This window comes from Haemaphysalis longicornis, unplaced genomic scaffold, assembly GCF_048455015.1.
Source record: "Haemaphysalis longicornis isolate Haplotype H1 unplaced genomic scaffold, Haemaphysalis longicornis Haplotype H1 scaffold_8, whole genome shotgun sequence".
Classification (NCBI taxonomy): Eukaryota; Metazoa; Arthropoda; class Arachnida; order Ixodida; family Ixodidae; genus Haemaphysalis; species Haemaphysalis longicornis.
The window spans coordinates 58048573-58062987 of record NW_027526445.1 but is presented as its reverse complement, the minus strand read 5'-3'; the positions used below and the strand labels follow the sequence as shown (position 1 = coordinate 58062987).

The window sequence follows — 14415 nt, the reverse complement described above, 5'->3', positions numbered from 1 at the left end:
AGATAAGAAAATGGGGGAGAAAAATCAATACTAGCGGGGGCGGGAAGAGAAATGTTGGTAATGCGTCAGAAGCTAACGAGACAAGTATAGTGACCGCGGAACATAGCGGTAGGTTGTTGGCGTTTAAATGCACAACCTCGCACTGGGAGCAACAGGCTACATGTGTACCTCAGACCGTGCAATACCTTGCGCGGGAAAGGCCGATGCTAACGATGGGCTTAATGTAAGCATAGCAAAATGACAACAAAATGACAAGGTCTCGTTTATCCCGGGGTCACAATGCCTCAATGGTCATGCAGGGTACCAATTACAGTCAACGTTCCAGGACTCTCATTAAGACCCCATTCAGGGCATTAAATTTATAGAACAAGTACGACTCACATTGTTCTCGCACCCTACAGGTAGAAAAACGGCTCTTTAGAAGTATAACTTTCATGTCACCAAAACAGTGATTTTGCATCGCTGGGTGTCTGGACAAGGGAAGTTTTGGGAGTGCTTTGGTGCAATAGCGGTGATTGTTAAACCGCATTCGAAAAGGTTCATCAGTCTGTCCTCTGTACTGCGTATTACATCCGCCACACTCCAATAGGTAAACCAAATTGGACGAGTCACAATCAAATGAACCGCGTACAGAATACCGGAAGTCTGAATGTGTGCTGATTGCCACTCTCGCGGTCTGCATGTGTTTGCATACCAAACATCTTTTTTGCCACACGGCCGGCAGCCTAATTGCTGGGCGTGCCTGTCTTTGGCGTCGACAAGATAGTTGCCTATGCTTTCTGAGTGCCTGTATACTACACGCGGAGGATCACTGAAAATTCTGGAAAGTCGTTCGCTCGGTTGTAGATTGTTGAAGTGTTTTTTTTTTTAAATTGATTCTTGTTATGCGGGCTACGAGTCAAAGTTATGACTAAATTAGCATTGGAATTATTCCCCTCATTCACGTGTGATCCCTGTGGCATTGTGTTACGATTTATACTTGCCGCCATATTTATGCCATCGTCAACAAGTGCCGTCGGGTAATTCGGTTTGACGAGAACGCCCTGCATTCGGCTTGCATTCGAACGAAAGTTCGAACGCCAGCTCTTCTTGGCGACTGGGCCTTTTGTGTTGGCTACGTCCTTTGTCCCAACGTGTAGGATGAGTTCTGTCACCTCGTGGCACGAAGTCCAGCAGGTTCACAAGGTCGCGGATGCCGGCTACGGGTAGCGTGATAAACCCCAGTGAATGAGGACTAGATGGGTCCGCGTTCTTGTGTAAATATTTGGTTTGCGAATCCTCAATGATGTCGCACGTGGGGACATGAGAAGGTAATTTCCAGATTAATCTCAAAGAGGCGCATGCAGCAGACATTGTAGAAAAAGTCGTGAAGTAGAGTGCTTAGTTGCAGCAGATATACGCACAAAGTAAAAAAGAGTCTCGTATTACATCTCAGCAGTTTTGAATTTGAAAACAAATACTTCCTCCATACAAGTGGCACTGCGATGGGAACGTAAATGGCACCCAAATATGCCACCATATTCAAGCACATTATCGAAACAAAATTCCTCTCTACTTCAGACAGTTCACCTGCACTGTACAAGCGAGATCTTGACGACATTTTCATGATCTGGACAGACAGCGATGAAGGACTTATTGCGTTTATAGAAGAATTCAACACCGTTCATTTTAATATTTCATTCACCTAAGAGTACTCTCGCACCGAAATTAGTATCTTAGACGATCATGTTTATGTTCGGGCGGGTTCCCTGGAGACGAGTGTGTACAGGAAACCTACGGACCGCCAACAGTACCTGCACTTCGACAGCTGTCACCCACCTCATTGCAGGACGGTCTTCTCTTATTCCCAGGCACATAGATTTTGAAGAATTTGCTCCCAGGGATGAAGACTTTCGTTCGACGCCAGCCCAATGCGGGGCGTCCTTGTCAAACAGGATTACCCGCCGTAAATTGTTGACGATGCCATATATAGGACAGCAAGTTTAAATCATAACACACTCTTACATGGGTCACACGTGAATGATGGGAATAATTCCCGCGCTAATTTATTCTTAGCTTTTACTAGTAGCCCCCCAAACGTGAATCAAATTTTCATAAAGCAATTCAACATTATCCAGCAGAGCGAGCGACCTTCCAAATTTTTAGGGATCCTCCGCGTGTAGTATGCAGGCATGCAAAAACCACAGGGCACTATCTTGTGCACGCCAAAGGCAGGCACACCCAGCAATTTGGCTGCCGGCCGTGTGGAAAAAACAGTTGTTTTGTATGCAAACACATGCGCACCCCGAGAGTGGAAATCAGCACACATTCAGACTTCCAATATTCTGTACGTGGTTCATTTGATTTTGAGTCGTCCAATTTGGTTTACCTGTTGGAGTGGGGCGGACGTAATATGCGCTAAATAGGACGCACTCTTGAACCTTTTCGAATGCGGTCTAACAATCACCGCTATCACACCAAACCACTCCCAAACCTTCCCTTGTCCAGACACCTAGCGATGCAAAATCACTCTATCGATGAAATTACAGTCCCACTTCTACAGAGCAGTTTTTCTAGCTTTATAGAGCGAGAACAATACATAATCTATAAATATAATACCCTGAAGGGGGTCTTAATGAGAGTCTTGGAACGATGACTGTAATTCGTGCGCTGCATGACCATAGAGGCATTGTGACCCCGGGACATACGATACCTTGCTTTTTGTTGTCCTTTTGCTATGTCTACATTAAGCCCTTAGTTTGCCTCGGCCTTTTCCGCGCAGGGTATTTCACGGTCTGAGGTGCACAAGCTACCTGTCACTCCCATGGGAGGTTGTGCATTGAAAGGCCAACAACCTACCGCTATATTGCGCGGTCCCTATAATTGTCTTGTCCGCTTCCGACCCACTACCAACACTTCCCTTCCCGCCCTCGCTATTTTTGATTTTTCTCTCTCATTTTCTTGTCTAAGCGCTTAGCAAGCATAACACGGCCCATTATTAGCCAGGTTGTACCGATTGCCGGTTTGTGTCTCCGGATGTCATACGCAGTTTATCCTTGGGAATTGTGAAATCGAATGTTGAAGCTTCCAATTTCAACCGAGCGTGTTAAGAACTATTTTATTTTGGTGTCGGTTGAGGCCTCTGCCTGAGGTGTCTTGTATTCACATTGTGATCCCAAATACTAGTGCTCACGAGGTGTGCGCATCGTTCCTGTTTTTTCGCTCATGTTTTGCTTTGCTTCTCTTTTCCATTTTTTTTCCTTCTTTTCTTTTCTTTTGTATTTTTGGTTGCGCTGGAGGCACTTAACACACCTACTGTCGCCCCTCGCTTCTCGTTTTTATGTTTTTAGAAATTGCCGCGCTCCGCCGTATTTTCATGGAATAAGCCCAGGATTGCACTCGTGCGGGGGACAGGCCGAGTGCTAAGAGTTAATGCGCCGCGCATTGACTTCACACGACAAGACGCGACGTCGTGTACAGAGGGAGGCGAAGGCGGGGAAAGGGACGCCTCAAATGGGCTCCCCAATGGGCTTTTTTGTGTTTGATTTGATTGTTTTGAGTGTCTTTATCGCTTGGTTTAGGCAGAATAAGCTCTGTATGGTGTGGGTGGTCGTTGGTGTATTTCTTTTTCACCTGGCTTGTGTTTCGGTGCGCAGCCCAACCACGAGTCCCTAAGATTTGTTCCCAAAGACTTCATTCCTGAAGAAGACCTGTCTCAGGAGGAAACGTGGGAAATAAAGTTTCCGAAGAGCGTACTTTTACTTTTGTGCGTATTCCTCAATGAAGTAAGGTCTCTACTTCACGACTATATATTATATATATATATATATATATATATATATATATATATATATATATATATATATATACAGAAACCTAGGTCGGCAGTCTACAACGCCAAAGGAGGCATAGGGGTGTGGTTAGGCTCTATTTTTTACTACGGTTAATGAAGGTAAGATTTTTTTTTCAAACGCCCCGGGGTTTGAAAAGAAGGTCCCCTTCTCCCCGTGTAGTCAGAGTGGCGCTGGCTACCACCCTCGAGCGTCAGATACACTTCTCGTAAATATAAATAGCCCAGAAAGTGAAGGAGAACAGAGTCGCCCAGATAGCCGAATTGGTAAGGCATTCGAGATCTAATCGAAAGGTGTGGGTTCGGTCCCCACTCTGGGCGCGTGTTTTTCTTTCTTTCTTCCTTATATTAAAAAAAATCTTACCTTCATTAACCGTAGTAAAAAATAGAGCCTAACCACACCCCTATGCCTCCTTTGGCGTTGTAGACTGCCGACCTATGTTTCTGTATTTCCTCAACGACCCCCTCAATTCCTTACTATATATATATATATATATATATATATATATATATATATATATATATATATATATATATATATATATATATATATATATATATATATATATATATATATATATTGCCACGGCTCGTATTGAGTATGCACTTTAACACCATACACGGGGCAAGCATTATTCAACCGCCTTTTTTTCTCCGCTTAACCAACTGGGGGGATAGAGCGTATAACCTGGGAAGAAGATGACAAAGAAAGAAAGTGCCGGCTAAGAATGGTTGGAGAAGCTGGAGCGCATGCGCATGGTTAACAGGTGGAACGACAAAAAACCTTCCTGCATGTCTTCTTTTACTTAAGAGATGCAGCTAGTAGTTGGTTCAAAAACCAGTGAACCAGTGAAGCTCCCTTCCTGACTAGACTCAATTCAAAAGCGAGTTTCTTAAGACCTTGAATACCGTTGTGAGAAAAGAGCAATCTGCGCTTTTGCTTGAAAGTCCAAAGCAGCACCCCAACGAAGGAGCCGTGATCTTCGTTGAAGAAATGAAGCGACTATTTCACCGTGCGGACCCAGAAATCACGGAAGAAAAGAAACTGATATTTCTTATGCGAGAAGTAAGGCAAGGACTTTATGCTTGCCTTGCCGGCAACATCCCTAAAACGGTGCCGAATTCGCGTCTGAAGCTGACGCTATGGAAAAGACGCTAGAAATTAAAACGAGGCAGTACGACTTCACTGTCTACGCGCTGTTCTCGGAGACCATCGGAGCCGCAACTGAAAGCTTCAATACATTGCGCGAGGTCATCCGAGCAGTGGTACGGGAGGAGCTTCCTAAGCTTTTTCAAGGACGCTGCAACCTCAACCGCTGACTGACGTCATCCGAGAGTACGTTGAACAGGCACTGGGTACTTCTACGCCAAACGAGGCACTCCGTGAGCCACAAGGAATGACGTACACCGCAGCTCATTTTCAACGCCGGCCTGTTCCAACCCGTCCTCAAGAGGCCCCGCCATACCACGACGATGTATGCCTCCGGCGTCAAGGTGTACATCTACGCCTTTGATGTAGTCGCCCGCATAAATTCGGGAGCCCACTACTCCCTAATGAGCGGACCATTTGCGCCTAAGCTGAAGCAAGTTATTGCCAGATGGGACGGTCCACACATACGCAAAATAGGAGGCACCTTTGTGACGCCAAGTGGAACGCGCACATCGCGCGTCATATTAGACGGCACAATGTAACCAGCGGCGTTCGTCATTTTGCCCAAGTGCTCCCGCCACGTAACTCTCCGAATCGACTTTTTGATGGAGAACGGTGAAATAATTGATCTACAGACCAAGTGTGTAACTTTCAGATGCGAAGCAGCATTGTCGAGCCTGTTCCCTCCATCGTTGTGTGGGCACCGTTCTGCGGCGTCCACACCTCTACTGCGCATGCCTGGCCAGCCACCGCTGCTGATGATTGTGGCAGGATGCCCCTGGGCATTGACCAACCAAAGAATCCATCACGAGATAGCTTGACGTTCAACCAGCGTCGTCATCTTCCTCTAGGGGAACCCTGAGTAGTTGGCAAGGCATTCGTTCTCTCTTCTCCGACGCTCCTCTCCTCTCCGGCATTTCCTCCTCTCCTCTTCGTTGCTCCTCTCCTCTCTGGGATTGCGCAACGAATGGCAACACCTGCGGCTCGGCGCACGATAATGCGAAGACGCTTAGGGTAAGAGACGCGAAAGTAGCCGCTGCATACTCAGTTGGGGGCGCCACTGTAGCTCCGCGGTATGAACGACGCGCGCACGCGCCCCACTCCTTCCCTTCTCCTCCCGCGACGAAGCGATCAAACTGAAAACTAATGGGAACTTGAGTTGGCCCTATAGCTGCTTCGCATACTGCTCAGGGTTCCCCTCAGGGAAGATGGTGAATTTTGTTTTAAATGCAGAGCATTTCTTTAACTCACGATGTCACCCGTTCTTGGCGTCCTTAGTTGTCCGCATCACTCGCCTCGACATGCCCGGCTCAGACGTTTCGCTATTGGCGCGATCAACATTCGATAGCGCTCCCAGGCACGTTTAAAGGACACTCTCTCCCCTCTCTCGGACTCAACGTTCGCCGAGGCTGCCAATTTTACTGCTGACGAGCGCTCTGTCGTCAGCAGTTGCCAAGTGTGCAACAACATTAACGTAACGCAAACTACTTAACGTCGTGTGCCCCCGGAAATGCTCTGCATTTGATCGTGCCACTCGCGAGGGGGATGTTTCACTGCGTCGCCATGCGGACAGTTTGCCACGCTTTAGTTTCAGTTCCGTATCTCCCCGCCGCGGCCGTGGAGAGAAGGCGGCCGGCCGCGACTCTCGCCACCACGGGGCTGCGGTTGCGAGTGGCGCTAGAAAAGCGAGCGTCGTCTGCTAGCGGGGAGCGGAACGCGTTCCGCTCGGCATCTCCGGTCTGCGCCACTTCCGGCTGCGCACTGTAAAAGTAAAAAGTTTCCACTAGTTGCTAAATAAAATCTTCGGTGATCTACACTGTTCTGGATGTGAATCGACGGTTCCAGAAACTCTCGCGCCGAAAGATAAAAAAACATCCCCCTCGCGCGGGGCACGGTCAAATGTTTCATCTAATCGCTTGATGAAGTCCGAACCGAAACCCAAACACCGTGGTGCTGTAAGGATCGCCGACGATCATGTCACCCTGGCACCCCGCGCAAGTTTGATGACGACCGTGTTCTGTGAAGATGCTGTTCCCGACGTGGACGCTATTGCAGAGAGTTACCAAAGATTGCTTCTCGACGGCAGTGTCTGTCGCAAGAGGCATTGCGCGCTTTAGGTAACACCAATCCCATATTTTGGTCACTAATTTAACCGAGGAGTATCATTATTTAAACAAGGGCGCTGCAATTGCGTTCCGCGAAGAAACGCAGGAGCCAAGTGACGCAGCCGCAGTTGCCTACTTTGAACGCGCACATGAAGATACCTTCAATCTTCCGAATCCCTTCGACATGAATCCGGCGTTATTGCAAGAAGAACAGAGCATATTAGTGGCTGTGCTGCGTCGCTATAGGGAGGGTTTGTCGTCAAAATCAAAAGTGCGTCTGGCACCTCTAACGAAGCGCCGAATAATAACCGAAGAGGCAGCCCGAGCTACCCGACTGTCACCGTGCCGCGTCTGTTCCCACGACCGGTAATTCATCCGGACTCAAGTCGACGACGTGCTCAGCGGCGACATTACGCAGCCATCGAAAAGCCCGTAGGCTGCGCCGGTCGTACTCGTGAAGAAAAAAGACGGCAGTTTAAGGCTCTGCGTTGACTACCGGTGACTTAACAAAATCAACAAAAAGGACGTGTACCCCCTGCCACGAATCGACGACGCCCTTGACCACCTCTGCCGCGCGAAGTACTTCTCATCGATGGATCTGCAAAAAAGGCTACTGGCCAATTGAACTGGACGAGAGAGACCGACAAAAGACTGCATTTATAACCCCGGGCGGTCTATATGAGTTCAAGGTGATGCCGTTTGGTCTGTGCACGGTGACAGCAACCTTCAAAAGTGTCATGGACACGGTGCTAACTGGTGTGAACTAGCACACCTGTCTTGTATACCTCGACGACGCTGTGGTGTTCGCCCGGACTTTCGACGAACACCGTGTAAGTTTGCAGTCTCTATTCGAGGCCATCCGTACGTCGGAGTTAACGCTGAAGCCTGAAAAGTGCCGCATCGCCTACGAGGAACGTACGTGTTTGTGCTCCGTCCTTAACGCTGCGGAAGTACTGCTTGAGCCAGCGAAGACTTCCATAATAGCGAATTTCCTAAGACCGACAGACAAGAAGGGCGTCGAAGATTTCTCGGGCTGTGCGCATACTACCAGCGCTTCGTCGCAAACTTTTCACGGGTTGCAGAGCCAGTCACGCGCTTTACGAAAGATTGCACCCCTTTCGGCTGGGCAAACGCCAAAAAAAAAAGCATTTTGCTAGCTGGAACAACGCCTGCAAAATTCGCCCGTGCTGGCTCAATTCGACGAAAACGCCGAAAGAGAAATGCACATGGTCGCTGGTGATATACGCTTGGGCGCCGTCCTCGTCTAAAAGCAAAGCAGTTCCGAGAGCAATATAGCCTCTAGCAATCATTGTCTGTTGAATGCGGATAAAAACTTCTCAGCCTCTCAGAAACAGTGCCTAGCTGTTGGCGATTTCCTAAACTCACGTACAGGTGTATGGTACACCATTCAAGGCTGTGACAGACCACCATGCGCTGGGTTGGCTCGCTTATTTGAACGACCCCAGAGGCTGTCTTGGGAAGTGGAACTTGTGCCTACAACCATTCAACGTTAAAATCGTCTAAAAATCCGGCAGAAAACACTCTGACGCCATCTACCGGTCCCGCAGCCCTGTTGACGCAGCACCACAAGACTCCACGAAGACCGCGCGTTGTTCGGAGTCATGACCGTGATTAACCTAGACGTCCAGCAGCGTGCCGACCCCGACTTACACGCCATGATCAACACCCGCCAAAGACGCAATGTCGCCGCGCACAGTGCTTTCAAACGCAACTTACCAGTATTCAGCCTGAAAACCACCGTCCTCGTGAAGAAAGATTTCAGTCCCGGAAAGAGAACGGATTATTGTGTTATCCCCACAAATATTCGCGACGACATTTTGGAAGCGTGGCACGACGACCTGTTTTCTGGACATCTCTGCACAGCTCGCTCAATTGAAAAAAATTAAGACTAAGTACTACTGGGCCCGCCTTACGGCCGACGTCACCCACTATGTCCGAAGCAGCCGTCACGCCAGCGACGAAAAACGCCGCCGACGAGACCCGTCGGACTTCCTTACCCGATCGCCGTCCCATCGAGGTCCTTCCAGCTGATAGCAATGGACCTTCTGGGGCCCTTCCCTTCATCACAATAAGAGAACAAGTGGATTGTAGCGACATACTACATGAACCGCTACGCAGAGACCGCCCCTTTTCCGAAAAAATTCACAAGATGTCGCTAAGTTCTTCACAAACAAGCTGGTGCTTCTACACAGGGCCCCGGAAATTCTATTCAAGGACCGCGGAATGGCCTTTACGGCCGAGGTTATTGAATGAATCTTGCACTACAGCAACAATGATCACCGAAGAACGACGGCGTACCAACCCAAAACCAGCGGTCTGACGGAACGTCTGAAGACGACGATCGCGGATATGCTGTATATGTATGAAGACGTTGAACATAGGACTTGGGACGAAGTTCTTCCGTATGTCACGTTTGCGTACAACACGGCTATCGAGAAAACTACGCAGATGATACCGTTCGAGTTTGTCTACGGAAGATACGCCGACTACCGTGCATCACACCATGGTTCCGCACGTAGAAGACGACGACCTCAACGCCGACGTCCAAGGATACTTTGAGCGTACGGAGGAGGCCCACCAGCTCACTCGAGTTCGTACAACGGACCAGCAGCTGGTACATACTGGACGCTACTACCTCCGACCCCAAGACACCAAGTATCGCCTAGGTGATCGTGGGTGGGTTGGGACTCCCATCCGACGATGCGGACTAAGTCAGAAGCTTCTACGACGGCATTTCGGACCCTATCAGATTCTACGTCGCGTTGGCCAACGTACGTACGAAGTGATTCCCGATGGTGATTCCGGCCGGCACATCGTGACGAAGCACACGACCAGAAGTCGTCCACGCGGTACGCCTCAAAGCTTACTTTGCTTGAAGACGGACATTTTTAAGGTGTGTTGTTCCTGTATGTTCGGATTGTCGTTTTACAATAAAATAGGGTCGATGCACTCTTAGAAGGGGGGGGGGGGTTATGCCACGAAGCATGTATGGGTTTGTTTATTTATAATTTGTTTTTATTGCCAGGGCGCGCCCGCCTCTGTTATCTGTGTCCCAAGCGTACCGCTTGTTCCATTCTTTATTTTTATGCCGCATGGGCTATCTCATTCAGACAAAGAAACTATTTCGGCCTAACGTCACTAGCCTAGAATAATCTTCTTTGATCTACCGTGTTCTAAATAGGTATCGATGGTTCGAGAAACGCCTGCTCCCAAAGTAAATTCCCGCAGAGCAGATGCCGCGGCATTCGTCTGGCCGACGCTTGCCAAACCACGTCACTTTGTTGACTGCTGCTTCGGCGCCTGTGTATCTTTGAGTTGTTAGGGGAGCACAACTTCGCTCCAATAAACTTGTTTTACTATTAGCGAATCAGAAATGGGAAGTGGGGGGCTAGGTAAATTAGGACAGAGCATAAGAGTGGCCCCCAAGAAAACCTCGGAAAGCAAATGAAGGAATGCGGTAGGTCATAGACACAGATGACGAATTTTTGAGTCAGAAAGTGTTGAAAAAATGGCCGCCGGGTGGGATCCGAACCCACAACATCCAGAATACCGGTGTGGTGCGATGACCATTACGATACAGGCTGGGCTGTTTCCCGACTACTTTATCGGGTATTTTTGCTAAGGTATTTTAAATGCAGAGCATTTCAGGAACTCACGATGTCACCCGCGTTGACTTCCGTAGTCCGCAGCACTCCCCCTACACTATATAAAAAAATAATACTTACCGGCGCCAGGTATCAGTCCCACGATTCTGCGGGCGGAACGCAAGGTACATGTTGCTCTACCCACTGCGCCACAAAGCCGACACAGAACGGAAATTACGAACGCGCCTTATATCCTTGACTCATTCAACCGCCGGCCACAGGTGCGCCCTCTCCCTGCGTCCTCCTCGCCTTCTTTCAGCTCGCAACACCCTCTCTCGCCGCGTTCGGTTCGGGCGCACAACAGGTGGGGACGTGCGCAACACCCTCTCTGGTCGCGTTGGGTTCGCGCTGAGCAACAGCCGGTTCGCGCGCAAGAACAGGTGGGGGCGCTCGCATCGCGCTCTCTCGCCGCGGTCGGTTCGCGCTTAAACCACATATGTCGTTCGCGCGGGCTCCGGTCGCTAACATCTGTGGCGTGATCATGACGTCAACATCACGCGTTCGTGTGGTGGCGCGATTTCGGCGCTATAACACTCTCTCGCGAGGGGCATTGGATTGGATTCGATTAGCTTGGCTTGGCTTGGCTTGAATTGGTTTGGATTTTCATTGGATTGGATTAAAGTGGATTGTGTTGGACTGTGTTGCGTCATTGCCGCGCCACGTTGCGTCATAGCCGCTCCACGTTGCGTCATAGCCGCGGCAGGGGGTTCACGGCACGTTTCACGTTTCACCATCGACTTCATCGACAATGTCTACGCTGGAAGACAACAATTAAAACAACAATAACCAATACGTAATCTATACGACTGGCAGGCGCGCCCCCCGCGGAAATGCTGTGCATTTGATCGTGCCCCTCGCGAGGGGGATGTTTACTTTTTATTCTCGCACGCACTGCCCATCAATTCGCTCCTATAAGCACAAGGAACCGATGGCATGACATTGACACCAACCCTCCCTAACAAAGGGATTAGGATTTCCATCCTGGAAAGAAAGAGGGTGGCATGCCACTCTGCTGTCGCATATGAGACAGTAGAGCAGAGTGGTACGCTATTCTCTCTCCGAGGTTGCAAAATGACATTGGCAGATGATATATATCATCTGCCACTGTCATTTTGAAACTTCGGAATAGCGTTACCACTCATCGTTCCGACTTTCAGTAACTGTAGCAACGCGTCACGATTGAAACCAAGCAGATGGTGCGCCCCGACCTGTGCATGCACGCATATATTTCGGACACAACGGTCGTACGGATGGCTATTTTTTTATTCCTGAGCTTGGGGGTGGTAGCCAGCGCCACTCGGACTACTCGGGTTTAAGGGGACCTACGTTTTCACCCCCGGGCCGTGACTCGAGTGTCTATGATATGTCGACAGTGGTCGACGAGCGTTGAATTCTCTTAAGCTACCTTTGGCACCAACACTGCCAGAACAGAGGCCCCCGCAGTGCATGTAGCAAATCAGAAAGAGAAATATAGGGGCTGGGTAAATTAGGACAGAATAAGTGTTGGCTGGCGAGAAAACCTCGGAAAGCAAAGGGGGGAATGCGGTATGTCATAGAAACAAATGAAGAATTTTTTGAGTAGGAAAGAAAGTGGTGAAAAAATGCCAGCGGGGTTGACTATACGAATACCAAATTAAGAATAAACGCGAAATAATAGAGTCAATGGGGAACCGCGGAAGATATGGTGATATTGAGTTATTCAAAACCTGGCATTTCTAATCCTTTGTTCACTAGAGTCTTCAGTGTAGGGCGTCCTTGAAATTGATTTCGCCATGCATGAGCTTCAGTAAAGCGTTCTGACGGGCTAGTTGGTATGACATACTGGAAATAAAATTTGCGTTTCAAGGACGGGACGACAGAAGAGGTCGTGTGTTGGGTGTTGTGTCCTCTTCTGTCGATCTGTCCTTGAGGCGCTAATTTTATTTCCAGTATGCATGAGCCTGGCGGAATCCTTCCTTAAGCCGAGTTGAAGGAGAAAACGGAGTGGGAAGGCCGCATCATACGGATCATTGAGGAAACATAGCACCTGAAAACATGCTTGAGGAACTACAATAAGAGAGGCAGCCTGCAGAACTAGATAATATTATGACTAAGTCTTAAGTAATTGCAAAAAACCTTGCAGACCGCCTTCTTCAACATTGGTGATCTAGTGCTGGAACGACTACAGGAGTAGAGCTACATTTTACAGATGCCCATGCTGATCCAAACGCAAGAGCGATTTCCGGCACAGAGTAGTTATAGGCTGGGGTGCCCGCAGAAAGCACACCCAAATAATGAATAGTAATGTAGCACTTAAACCAAAAATATTATTGTAAAACAAAGGCTGCCCCCGGAGGCAACATAAACAGCCGAAAATTCGCCCCTTAATACGCAACTGAATAGCAAAAACAGGGTGGCCTGAAGGTTCATGGATTCAGGAATGATAGGAGTAACACTGATGGAGGGGAGTTGAGTTTCCTGAACTAGGCGACAAACTTAGGTAGATGATATTATAGGTGAAACCAAAAATAATGACTGCAGCTGGCCGTATTGTTATACAAAATCAAAGCTTATTGTCCACCAGGGCAATAGATGGTATGCCGATAAGCAAGTCTAGAAGAATGGGGTGACCAACAACGCGACATAGTAACGAAAAATGGAATTTCAAAGGTAGAGAATGTGCTGGGGCATCTCAGAATAGGAGCGGTTCGGTGTCAATAAGACAGCCCTTCGTCTTATAGTGGGCGTAATAGGATGATGACATTTATTGTGTGTTGTAAGCGTACAGCCAATTTCGAAATTCCCCTTAACGACAATGCTTTCGCAAGAAATCCAGACAGTAACGTGTGGCATCACGAGCGCGACTCCACACAGAGTGCAGAGATTCGCTCCGCGTTGCATTTGGGGGAGGGCCAGGCGGATGATATGCGGCATATATAAGGTGCGGGGAGATGTAAGGAAACTTTTGTTACCGCGTGGAACCGTTGCAGCCAATACCGTTAGACGGCGCTGTTCAGGGACAGCGTATTTGCGGGGCGCGAGGGAAGACTTAGAAGCCCGCGCGCACAGCCACTCCCACAGCTAATCATACGCGCACGGCTTATGGCAGAACACAGCAGGTTCGCATGGTGCATAAGACTTATGGTTATTACAACTCAGGCTAGTGAGAAACGAAGCTGTTTTGTCTCGAAAACGACAGTCCAGGAGCTTTACTTCTAAATCTAGCTTTCAATACGAACATTTCCGCACGTGCACTTGAGTTTTATAGTGTACACTTTTGTTCTTCTCCCGTTTTATTTCAAGAAAGTGCCAATACTCTAGTTAAAACCCCAAAAAACGTTTCCTTAGGGGTACCTGACCTTAAAGCTAAACAAAGCGTCTCATTCCTGGATCATTCCACTGCAGCAGTATTTCAACCAGAAAATAGGAGCTTGCGCTTGAACACAAAGTTATGGCTGCGAAGCTGCACGTCCAACCCGCACGTTAGGAGTTCACGGCGTGCTCGCACCGACTGTCCGTAGTAGCGTCTGTGGCTCGCCCGCGGTTCAGTTGTACATGCGGTAGTAGCTCCCACAAAATCCACTGCGTGTCAGCCGCTTCTGTTGAAGAGAGCTATCAGTCCACAAAGATGGCTTACCCGGGTGTGATGCAGATTGTTTTAGGGTTGAGGATGTCAATTTTATGAGG

The 14415-nt window shown here is 48.7% G+C and overlaps 1 protein-coding gene across 4 annotated transcripts in view; it reads right to left on the bottom strand.

Annotated features, from left to right (window-relative positions):
- LOC144148649 (pancreatic lipase-related protein 2-like) overlaps positions 1-14415 on the bottom strand; it is a 171363-nt gene that overhangs the window by 120903 nt on the left and 36045 nt on the right. The window lies entirely within an intron of this gene.